Source organism: Rana temporaria, chromosome 2 (assembly GCF_905171775.1).
Source record: "Rana temporaria chromosome 2, aRanTem1.1, whole genome shotgun sequence".
NCBI lineage: Eukaryota > Metazoa > Chordata > Amphibia > Anura > Ranidae > Rana > Rana temporaria.
Window position 1 is genome coordinate 475,671,589 of NC_053490.1, and position 12,761 is coordinate 475,684,349.

The following is a 12,761-nucleotide window of genomic DNA, read 5'->3' on the forward strand; positions in this document are numbered from 1 at the left end:
AATGGCGGTGATCAGCGACTTATAGCGTGACTGCGACTTTGCAGCAGACAAATTGGACACTACGGGCCAGATCCACAGTGAGAGTACCCCGGCGTATCTACTGAAACGCCGGCGTACTTTCAAATTTCCTGCATCGTATCTTTAGTTTGAATCCTCAAACCAAGATACAACGGCATCTGGGTTTGATCCGACAGGCGTACGGCTTTGTACGCCTTCGGATCGTAGATGCAATACTTCGGCGTCCGCTGGGTGGAGTTTACGTCGTTTTCCACGTCGGGTATGCAAATTAGCTATTTCCGACGATCCACGAACGTACGCGCGGCCGTCGCATTCTCTTACGTCGTCTCTAGTCGGCTTTTTCCGGTGTATAGTCATGGCATAAAATGTGGTATGTCTTCCCTATTAAGGGTTTACATGTCTCCCCTATTATGGGTATACATGTGCCAAAAATCAGCTGGTTCAGCAGTAATGCCCCGTACACACGATCGGAATTTCGCTCAAGGTTGGCTTGCATACACATGGTCACACAAAAGTTCTCTGAACTTTTGACCGTCAAGACGCGGTGACGTACAACACTATGACGAGCCGAGAAAATGAAGTTCAATGCTTCCGAGCATGCGTCGAATTGTTTCCGAATTGTTTCAGAGCATGGGTTAGAATTTTGCGGAATTGCTACAGACTATCGGATTTTCCGATAGGAATTTTTTCTGTCTGAAAATTTAAAAACCAGCTCTTAATCTTTTGCTGCTGGAAATTCCGCCAGCAAAAGTCCGATGGAGCATACACACGGTCGGAATTTCCGTTCAAAAGTTCACATCGGACTTTTGCTGTCTGAATTTCCAATTGTGTGTACGGGGCATTACTGGTCAAATTTTGGTGTGTGTACCGCTGTCCATTCAACAGATGCCAGCCTAACTTGCTTCTGTCAAACAATCGGAGGGGAATACAGTGCCACAGCGGGAGAGTTACCTGCATCCTCATCACTTGTGTTAATGCAGGGAACTGTGAGTATTGTTTTTGTTAAATGAAAAAACTATGCATGTATACACCGCTTTAGTTTTGTTTTAAATTGCTCTGGTAATTTTGCTTGAGCACCGATGACTGGGTAAAAGTTAAATAAAATTTATGGTGGTTAATAAACGTTTTGATATCAGAAGTGTCAGGTCACCTGTGGCCAGGTGACAAGTGCACCCTGTTGGGGTCAGGGATGCACCACAGGGTAGTGAACCCTATAGCCGACTGCTGCTATCGGAGAGGTAGCGTGAACCTAAGATCACCCAGGGTGTGGAGTCTAAGACCCAGCTTTGTGTTCACCAGAGCCTCTAGTGGTGAGGATGGCCTTTGCCGCAGCTGGATCCAGGTCGCGACCCCTGGGATCCCCTAGGTTACGCTCCGCAAAGAGAGAGAGGGGAAGCAGCAAGCAGGACAACGGTAGTGATGGGTAAGCCGAGGTCATGGCAACAGGCAGACTAGGGTAACCGAGGGACAGGCAAAAGGTCAAGGGCACAGGCAAACAGGAGAAGTCAGGGACGAGCCAAAAACGGTACACAGGGAGGTAACCGTAGCACACTGCAGACAGGAACTAAGCAAACAACACTGTTGAACAGCACTGCAGGCCTGTAGTGCAACAGTTAATATAGACTTCCTGGGATGGCCTGGGTGGGGCCATACAGGAAGGAGATGAAATAAGAAGGTAACCAGAACAGAGTCAGGCCTCTAATGGACAGATGGAAACAGGTAAGCTGCCGGACTATTGCATATCCATGACAAGAAGAATTTCAGACTGGTGTCCATCGACATGGTCCTAATACAGTTTAGAAGGTGTTAAAAACCAGGTCAGAGGTACAACTCAAAAATAATCCCAAAAGCAATTTAAAGTGATCTAAACTGTGATCTGACTTCATCTGAAAGCATGCTGCACTAGCCCAGCTATACAACCTCTTATGCTGGGTACACACGATTGGAAATTCCGACAAGAAAAGTCAGATGTGAGCTTTTTGTGTAGGCTCCAATGGAATTTTTCTGTCGGAGAGCTGGTTCTCGAATTTTCCGATGGGAAAAGTTCTTGTCAGAAATTCCGATCGTCTGTATGTAATTCCCACTGAGAAAAATCCTATGCATGCTCGGAATCAAGTCCACGCAAGCTCGGAAGCATTGACCCTAATTTTTCTCAGCTCGTTGTAGTGTTGTACGTCACCGTGTTCTTGATCTTGATCTTGGTCGGAATTTGGTTTGACCATGTGTATGCAACACAAGTTTGAGTCAAAATTTTGTCTGAAAAAAATCCAAGTTTTTTCCGATCACGTGTACGCGGCATAAGGCTGTCCATACACTATACAATTTTCTCATTCAATTTCCTTTAGATTTAACTTCAATTATGTAGTGCAAGGGTCTGCCTGATTGCATACAAATTTAAAGGGTTTAGGTTTGAACTCATATTATATGGTTTTGGTAAATCTAAAGGAAAGTTGAACATGAAAACTGTCTTAGTCAGGTTCTTGCTGGAACCATCATGAGATCTAATGAGTTAATTAGGTCAGTTGACCTAAAGAAATACAGTGATCAAGAACAAGCTTGATAAAATGGATCTCCGCAGAAAGGAAAATTATTGGAGTGAGCTGTTTGCAATGTTTAATAGTTTATTAAATGTATAATCTATTAAAGTGTTTATTAATATGCACAGCGGACACACATGATTTGCAGTCTTATATAAGCATTAATGCTAATGCCTAGCATATTTGACAATTAAACACTGTTGAATTCATTATTACTTATTTCACTTTTTTGTTGAATTTCTAATGGTGTTAATTCTTAAAGGATAAGCGCACCTTTACTGTGAAATTCGTAGTGTCATAGATTCTTATAATAATAATCTGTATGGTGATAGTACAACAAATGTTTCGAAACTGGCTCAAGCCTTTTGACTATATTCACACAGGCAGAAATGTGTTTCAAATGCTTTATTCAATCTTCCCGTTAGATAGGTCATACCTTCAAGCTAAAATAATTTGTTTTGGATAGAATGAGGAAGGGTAAGAACTTCTGTCAGGGTTTTTCTTGCTGTGTCTCTGCAGGGGATTTGCTCTCTCTATTGATGTTGGTTACAGAAAAGGAATGAAAACCCCAAATTTTTGATTTATCACAGAAACAGGAAGTGAAGGGAAACCTCCCAAAGTAGAAATATGTTCTGGGGACTCTAAGTCTTCATAAACATGGGTGCTGTGTCTGCTCAGGGATGTGTGGCTGGGTACCTTGTTCTAGGCCCCACCTAAATGCAACCTGAACTAAGCATGTACAGGGATCACATTTCAGGGCTAGGTGGATTTGCAAGAGAACCTGTACAGCTGAATTCAGGTAATTATGACTATTTACCAAAATACTGAGTGGAGGGGAGACCAAAAGGATAAGTGCACTCAAAGTGTACCTATTATTTTAAACAATTATTCATTTTAAAAAAAGTAAGACCATTCCTAAAAACTATTAAAAAAAGATTTCAGTTAAAAAAATAAGAACTAGCTACTGTTTAAGCACTAAGGGCCAGATTTACATACATTTGCGGCCGTGTAACGTAACCCGTTTACGTTACACCGCCAGAAGTTTCCAGTTTTAGTGCCCGATCCACAAAGCACTTACCTGGAAACTTGAGGCGGTGTATCGTAAATACGTCCGGCGCAAGGCGGGCCAATTCAAATGGGCGTGTGCCATTTAAATTAGGCGCGCTCCCACGCCGGACCTACTGCGCATGCTCCGTTTCGCAATTCCCGTCGTGCTTTGCGCGCAGTGACGTCATTTTTTCGAACGGCGACGTGCGTAGCGTAATTCCGTATTCCCGGACGGCTTACGCAAACGACGTTCATTATTAAATTTCGACGCGGGAACGACGGCCATACTTTATACAGCAATACGATTGCTGTGTAAAGTTAAGGCACCAATGGGAAACTAGACTAGCGGCGAAGTAGCGAACGCGAAAATCCGTCGTGGATCGCCGTAACTCCTAATTTGCATACCCGACGCTGGTTTACGACGCAAACTCCCCCCAGCGGCGGCCGCGGTACTGCATCCTAAGATCCGACAGTGTAAAACAATTACACCTGTCGGATCTTATGGATATCTATGCGTAACTGATTCTATGAATCAGTCGCATAGATAGAAACAGGGATACGACGGCGTATCAGGAGATACGCCGTCGTATCTCTTTTGTGAATCTGGCCCTAAGTCGTGATAACCTGAAATGCTCCTAATGAATGAAATAAATGCTAATACATTCTTATTGAATACAGATGACAATGTATAAAGGCCTGAGGAAGTGAATGAAACTCAAGAAACATGTAGGACGCATGTGATACCTTGTTGTAATGATGCATATTATATATGATGTTTATTTATGATTTATATGACACCTTTCTACTATCATGTATCTGATGTACAGTTGAGGATAGTTCATGAATCCCATAACAAGGCTACAAAATTCGTGCTGGTTTTAATGTACCGGTAGAGTTTATTACACTCCCAGTTCTTTAGATTTTTGCTATATGGTCAATAATTGTGATTTATTTTTATTTTTAAGTTATTTGTTATTTCTTTGCTTTAATGTGTGATACGCATAACAACGCCGTTTTTGGATAAATAACTTGCCTTTGTATGTTTTGAAGGTGATCAACACAGCAATATTAAGGGGATTGAAGGATCCACAAACTATAACGAGTTTAGAGAGTATAAAGTTTTGGCTTTAGATACAGTTAAAAATATTTAGGCCTCCTTCACCCAGGTGTTCCAGTAGTCCATTTTGACCCAAGATTAAACTTATTAATAATCGATGACCTATGGGTGGCTTAGTGTAATTGGACATGTGGCCACCTAAATTCGCCCAAATGTCCATTCAGGTTTATTGGACTGAGAACAATAAATCTGCATCCATGTCTGATTTTACTGACGTGACTGAACTTAAACAGACCTAGGCCATCCATAGGTATTAAATGAATCTCGTTTTCCATCATAAGATAGAGCAAAAATCAGATCAACAGGGATGTCACATACTTGACATCCATTTTGTCTTTAATCCAATACAGCTAATGATCATCCCAAGATCTCCTGTTGAGATGGAACGAAAGGCGTCTGTATGATATTGCCTTCACTTGATCTCAAACATTTAATGGGATACTTGTTAAGGAGTCACACTTAGGTCTTCTATGTCCTAAATAGGAAAGGGAATAGTATGTCATGGGCTATATATGTTTAATTTGCCTTGATGATATTTAGTACTTTTCAAATCTGCAAACAAATTGCTCAACATTGGAAGTTATATCACTACAAGACTGAAAATTATTCTTAAAACATTTATTATTTGTAAGCATCCAAGGATGTGTTTCTGATGTACTTCTTCAATTAATAATAAGTTGGGTATGGTTTTTATAATGGCTTAACTTTTAATTAAAAGAGAGATCAATATAAATCTTCTGATTAATTCTGGGAAGCCTATTGGTACTACCCATAATCTATTGCATAATATATCACGGTAGCATAAATCATGCAAGACACACATATTTCTTTTTACCCTATAGACCATAAATTATAAATTAAACTCTACTGATCCTTGATTTTAGATTTGATACATAGAGTGAAAAGTTCTCTTTGGAACAGGAGTTCTCTGCAGTTGACATACTTAATAAGTATTGAATACATGTTATATCAATTGCTTGAATCATAAAGAAAGTACTGTATGCCTTTTAAAATCATTGGATGAATATACAGTAACTCTAATTTAAGAACTAAAGTATTAAAGGGTATGTAAAAGTAAAACTTTCTCCAGGTTTGAATAGAGTAGGAAAGGATTAGACATGTAAATAGAGTAGGAAAGGGTTCTTTTATTGTCTGTGTCCCTGCTGGGTAGATGAATCCCTTTGTTTGTCCTGGTAACCATTGTCACTAAATAAGAACGTAAGGGGAACCCTAAATTTCAATTGGGGACAAATATTCTGGTGACAATTGTTTAAGATTGGAATACCCCTCAATTCAAAGATTTTTCTTTCACTTCCAATTGTAATATCAATACATGAAGTGAAGGGAAATCTCCATAGCAGGTAACAGTAAAAAATATCCTGACAAATATCCTGATATCCTGACAAAGAAACTACATTAACCAGTCAGCCAATCTGGGGCAAAGCAAATAAAAATCAGAGCAGGACCTACCCAAGTGTAGCATCCTCGGTGGTGTCAGAAGCAGGTTAGGTTGTAGAACAGTACAGTAGTATCAGAATGCTCTCTGCATTCCAACACCAGGAACTGAAAGGACACCTATAGTACAGACAGAGTGATCTCCACCTGAGAGTACAAGTTAGTCCTGGTCAGAGTGAGGAGAGAGAAAGCAATGCAGAAGAGTGAGATCTGGTAAGCAGTAAAGGACCATTATTACAGGAGCTAGGTTAATAGCGAGGTTAATAGCTCTGCTATTGACCAACAAAACAAGGTGTTTGCTGAGGTATGTGCGCACTTCCCCTGACCAGCAATGCAGGGGGAGGAGGGGAGTTAATGGCACTGTCTCTGATCACCATTGGTGGTTGGTGGTGGAGGGGGGGATTTACCAGCAATACCAGTGACCAGCAATACAAAGTAGAGTGGAGGTTAAAATCACTACCATTGACCAGAATTGCAAGGAGGATAACAGCACTGCCACTGACCAGCAATGCAAAGGGGGAAGAGGGCTAAAAGCATTTTATTGATCACCAGTGAAGAGGGGTAAACTGTACTTCCACTTAAATTCAATGTTCTGGTTTAGTATTGCTACCAAAAGTCAAATTGTGAATATGGTTACTATGGTCAACATTATGCATTTTCATAGTTATAGAAGAACTCCTTAAAAAATGTTATTCTCTCACTGTTCCTGCTGTCCTCATGTCCACAGCAGGTCTATGGATGTGATGATGTCAGGAATGGTCCATTGGCAAGACCGCTAGCTTGTGGGGGGACAGGAGCAGCAGGGACGATCCTGCGGTCAGCAGATTAGGCAAGAATATCTTCGATACGCAATTCCCTAGATGAAAATGCGCAGTTAGCCCATACAGTGCGGGCACAGCCCCATTGTATGGGTAAAACCTTTTTTTCCCCGGAGTTCTTCTTTAAGAACAGCAAACAATCACACCACTGCAAGTGTCCACGTTTGTAATACTCCTAGGGCAGCATTACTGTTCAGGCTTCCACTTCTGTATTCATAGAACATCAAAAGTCATTGAGAGACACCAGAAGCCTTTGTAGGTACAGCAATGATTTGTGAAGGCCTACAGAACTCTTTCCGATGTGCAATCTTGACCACATCCTGGAACAAACCAGGTTCTAAATGACAGTACTGTGGCCAAAAAGGGAGCTTGACATATAGGAACAGATTAAATATATTATTCCAACAATGTGCTCAAATCTGTCTTTCAAGATAAGTGTTTCCTCTTACCCTGTATCTTGGTCAGCTATTTGCACAGATTTGCCTGAGCGAGCATACACATTGAGAAGTATAAGTTATGATTTAGGTACAGCCTTCAAACACTGTGACACAAATGGGTAAGTGCAAATATAAAAAAGACTAAATTCATGTTTTATAAAGGGATTCTTTTGAAAGCTGAAATTTTGTTTACAATACATTCAGTATGCAGGGTGCTAATAACCTCTTGAGGTCCTGAAAAGTTTTGTGCGCGTTCTCAACATGCATACATGTGTACCTTGTCTAAAGGCAAATAGATTGTTCAAGTTAAAGGGAAAGTTGAATTTCAAAAAAGGAATTTTCCCCAAAGTGTATTGAATGTGGTAATATTTCAGTTTTATAGAATAATGCGAGAGCTGTGCATCAATCACTCTAAGCACAAAACCCACTAAGCCCTAAAACATAACTTTTATTCATACACAGCTAAAAATAACGTATGTTGGCAAACATTTAAAAATCATAATGCAGAGGGAAAAAAATCTGTTAGTAGTATTAAAATTAGGTTTCAGTGAGGATACAAATTTTATCATGTGTCCCCTGATAATATAGAGCACATCAAAAAGTGAACACCCCAATCCCAAAACTCAATATGTTTCACTCATAAAAGGGCTTCATCAGCAGTGAAAAAAGTGTAATTTTAAATAAAATGTGCTCAAAAGCAAAACAACATGCAATGAAGACGGTTGCCATCTATAACTCTTATTTATATATTGTACTCACCACTAGGGGGAACGGTAGCCTAAAACTAATTTGGTTCTGAATAGTCAGGAGGCAAATGTATTGGTTTATAGATATTTAAGTTTGCAAAGAATACCCAATCAATAAAAAAAACAACAAAAAATGCATTTTTGTTTGCACATGATTGGTTGATGGAAGTCAGCAGAGTTTTACTTCATTCACTAAGCTCTGGAAAAAAAAACTCCATTGCAAAGTAAACAGCAGATTTTAATTAAGTAAATCACTCCCAAATAATCATATTATACACACTGCTACAATCATTTTTGTAAACAAAATTGTATCTCTAGAAAATCCCAGGGGCTGCATGCAGCACAAAGGCATCAAATAATTGAGGGGGAAAATGGGGAAAAAATGGGAACTGCCTCAATAAAAATGCATACTAGACCCCTAATTTCTACAAGTAATACAATTGTTTTTTTTTTGTTTTTTTTAAGTATACCCATAGGGACATTTGAGTACTCATCCCCCCCCCACCCCTTAAAAGCAATGTTACATTTATTTCAAGAGTCCCTGGAGAACCAAGGCTCTCGTGGACATCACTGGATCGAGAGGGAGCTCAGGTAAGCATTAAGGGGGCTGGGAGGAGGCTGCCACACATAGAAGCTCTGCTGACTTTAATCAATCAATCATGTGCAAGCAAAAAAAATTTTTTTTTCCTTGCACGTGATTGGGTATTCTTTGCTTAACCTCATTTACTCAGCCCTGGGGCAACTTCTCTTACAGAGTACATCTGCACTGTCTTTTTGCCTTTAGTCAATCAAACTCTTTCTGTCCTGCTAACAGATTGGATGTGAGGGGAACTCTCCAACAGCAACATACACATTCAGTGTATATATATTTTTTTCCTTTAATAGATTAGGGAAAAACTAGAACCCTTCCCAGATGTTTGCTTCTGTTTTATCATTTTACTTCTTGTCTGGTAAGCTATTACCAGTAGGATTGGAAGTGAGGGTAAATTTCCCTAATAGAGCCCCGGACAACTGTATAAACCTTATGGGGTTATAATTCTTCCACCCCTCCATCCAAAACTAGAAAAAATGTTTTTGGGTTGACATACACTTTATACAAAGGTGGAACTATAGTAGTCACAGCTACAATTGCTAAGTAGCAAGGCTATAACTATAGCCACAGCAAACCTTTCAACCATTACGGGCTTATGGAGCCCAGCACTTTCTGGCTGCAGTGATTTAGCAATACATTTTGGCAAATACATTTGGATAAATGAGTCCTATTAAAGCAATTTTTATTCAATATCACTACTTGAATTTCCCTTTTTAATGGAGAATAGAGAGGTAGAGGGTCCCTTTATGGTTTTGCTATGGGGACCAATTACACATCGTTCTGAACCTGGCAAAGAGTAAATAAAGTCTGGGGATAGAAACACCACCCTAACCAACAGCCTAAAACTTATAAATGCAAGAAATGTTGTGAAATATGGCAAAATTAAGAGTTTTTTGTTTAATTTAAAGGATGAAACCCAATTGGTTGCTGTAGGCAATCTAGCCTCCTTTGTTCCAGTCTCCTTTGTTTCGTTTTTTGTAAATCTGCCTTAGACTACTCATGCTTTTCAGCGTCATTTCAAGGTGAGATGGAAAAACACAGAACAAGTTCCAAGGCAATTATAGTCTGTGTGACTAAGGCGACACATATGGTCGGGATTATTTAAAATTATGCTGGATTTGAGTTTTATTACATTTAAGGTAGCATCTGTTAAATTGTGAGGATAGCCTTTTCTTGCCATCTCTGAATGCTTTGACATAGTGCTCAGGTTGCCAAATCTTTGAAAGGCCATCTGCCTTTTCAGAGGTAAAATACTCAGCTATTTTGTAGAAAGAAATATTATCTACAACTATTTTAACAGAAATGTGAATGTAATTAAATCCCATTCCAGAAGGACAGGCATTTTCGGCATTTGTAAATCTCAAGTAATATGTGCAATAATTTTAAAGCCAGTTCATGGCATTAATGTCCCCGAAAGACTCTGTTAAATGAATTAAATAAAACACATGAAAGGATTCTTAGGTAAAGCTTCCCCTGCAGCATTTTTGTCAATACAGTATGCATAAGGATGACTTGTTGGAAAGATGTGTGGCCTTATAAACAGATACAGAATGAATATCACTCGTCAGATTTGGCCTGTAGGAATGCTTCATATGAATGTTTACAGCAGGGGTGCCCAACTTTTTGAAGAGCGAGGGCCACTTAAGCGACTTAGTAACCAGTTGCGGGTCACAATGAGCAGATGACAGGTCTGCGTCCACTCTGCGCAAGCAAAGCAGACACAGTCCACTCTACTCTATGGGCCCTCTTATCTGATCAAATGGATGGGAACGGATCCACTTCTGTTTTTTTTAGCAGTTCGGATTGGAAGTAGGCAGGTGTAAACGGACACAAGTCTGTTTACATCTGCCGCTCCATAGAGGTAAATGGAGGGTCTGATTGGGTTAGACAGATCATGTTAAAGGGGCCTAAGGCTACTTTTACACTGATAGTCTGTGATCTACCCACACCATGGATGCAGCACAGTGCACATGTGGCTTTCCTGTGGGTTAGCTGTACTTTGCCATGGAATTCTATCATATGCTGCAGGTAGGTATGGTGCACGTTCTGAAAGTACACCAAACCCACAGGTAAAACCAGAAGTCTATGCCTCAGTGCACTGCACTACACCTGCGGATCAGTTTGAAAGCAGCCTAGTAACCTTTGCAAAACAGATATGTCCATATATACACTGTGATTTTAGTAATGAACTTGCTGTCCCAGGCAGAGTGCATTTGGTATCAAAACAGATATGTCCATATATACACTGTGATTTTAGTAATGAACTTGCTGTCCCAGGCAGAGTGCATTTGGTATCACTCCACGTATGACAGGAGCCAGGCTCTGCTCCGCAGCTGCTTGCTTTCTCCCGCTGGCTTCATTCACAACACTGATGCTCTGGCATGGCGGGTACGCAACCTGCAATCTGGGCAAGCCAAACCGCATTCCCAGAGCAGGAGTTCGTGGGCCACATCAGAGGGCTCAGCGGGCCACATGTGGCCCCTGAGCCACTGGTTGGGCACCCCTGGTTTACAGGGTGTGGGGCAGAAAAAGCCACAGACAGAGTTGTGCACTTGGCTGCATTCAGGGATTCTAATCTACATTTGGTTGGCATTAGGAACTCATCCACATGTTTAAGTAGTTTCATCTGTTCTAAGGCATATCTACACAAGGTACAGAGAGAGTTTAGTACATAAATCCATGGGCCCAAGTACAACTGATCCTTTTATATATTTACTATTCTGGTACTTACATCACTTTTATGCAGTGCCAGATTAAGACACAATGGGGCTTTAGGCAAAGCAGCAGCTTCACCCCTCCAATCTCTTTGAATGGCCCCATCAGACACCAACTGCCTACAAACACAGTACACACTCCACTGTGAAGTGACAGGCAGGTGCTATACCTCTGCTCTACTAAAGGATCATTACATTTGAAGCTGCCCACCCTTGAAATACTGGGCACTAGGCTCCTGCCTAGGTTGCCTATGGGATGATGTAGCTTTTCTTCTTCTTTATGCTTAAACCGTAGAAGTCAAATTATTAAAACAAGAGACTTCTCTATTATATTAAAATATAGCACTGTCTTGTTTAAAGGGTAAGTTCACCTTTTCATAAAAAAATGAAAATGTGAACTAACTCCAAATATCCCAGGCATTCCTCCAGACCCTGTATGTGGAGAGATATGGCACAAAAGTGTATGTGACCAACACACTGGAGGGAGATGACCTTGTGGGGGGGGGGGGGTTCCAGGTGAGGTAGTGGAGTGATACCAAAACACTGTAGTGCAGAACCTCTCAAGAGACTAAATATTCTCTTTGGTGATAGATAAATAGATAAGGACAGAGAGGGTTCATCTGGGTGTAGCAGTATAATATCTCATGAATACTGGATATTATAATATTGTTATAAAAACGCCAGTAGCTTTGCAGTGCATTTAAAAAAAAAAATCAGCATTTTTTGCAATAGTGTTTGGTGTCACAGTTGGTCGTAGAAATAATAGTGCTCCAAGTTTATATGAATGGGAAGAATTATTCCCCACTGTTGGTTTCAGTGGAAGGAATAGTACCCCATCATTGGTGTCAGTGGGAGGAATTGTGCTGCATCTTTTGTGTGAGTAGGAAAAATAGTTTTCAATTGTTTATATCAGTCGGAGAATTAATGCCCCATTGTTGGTGTCAGTGGAAGAAATGATGCCCAGTTGTTGGTGTCAGTAGGAGGAGTATTGTCTTAAATCAGTCATAGGAATAATGCCTTAAGGGCAGATTGCTGGTGTAGGCCATTCCTTCTCCTTACTATAAGCTGGCTTTGTTAAGACTTTAAATTGCTGGCCTATTTAACACCTGTAAATCTGGCCATGCATTTAGAGATTTCTTTCATTCAGACTGCTAGCTGAATGGACGAAATTTAACAGATTCCTCCATCCATTCTAAACAGCGCAGATGGGCAAATCTCCTACTGCCTACCATTGCATTTACACAGCCAGCACTGCAGCTTTCAGAATACCGAAACAAGCT

The 12,761-nt window shown here is 40.5% G+C and overlaps 1 protein-coding gene across 1 annotated transcript in view; it reads right to left on the reverse strand.

Annotated features, from left to right (window-relative positions):
- The window catches only part of LOC120928350 (ephrin type-A receptor 6-like), a 566,085-nt gene that overhangs the window by 412,146 nt on the left and 141,178 nt on the right, over positions 1 to 12,761 (reverse strand). The window lies entirely within an intron of this gene.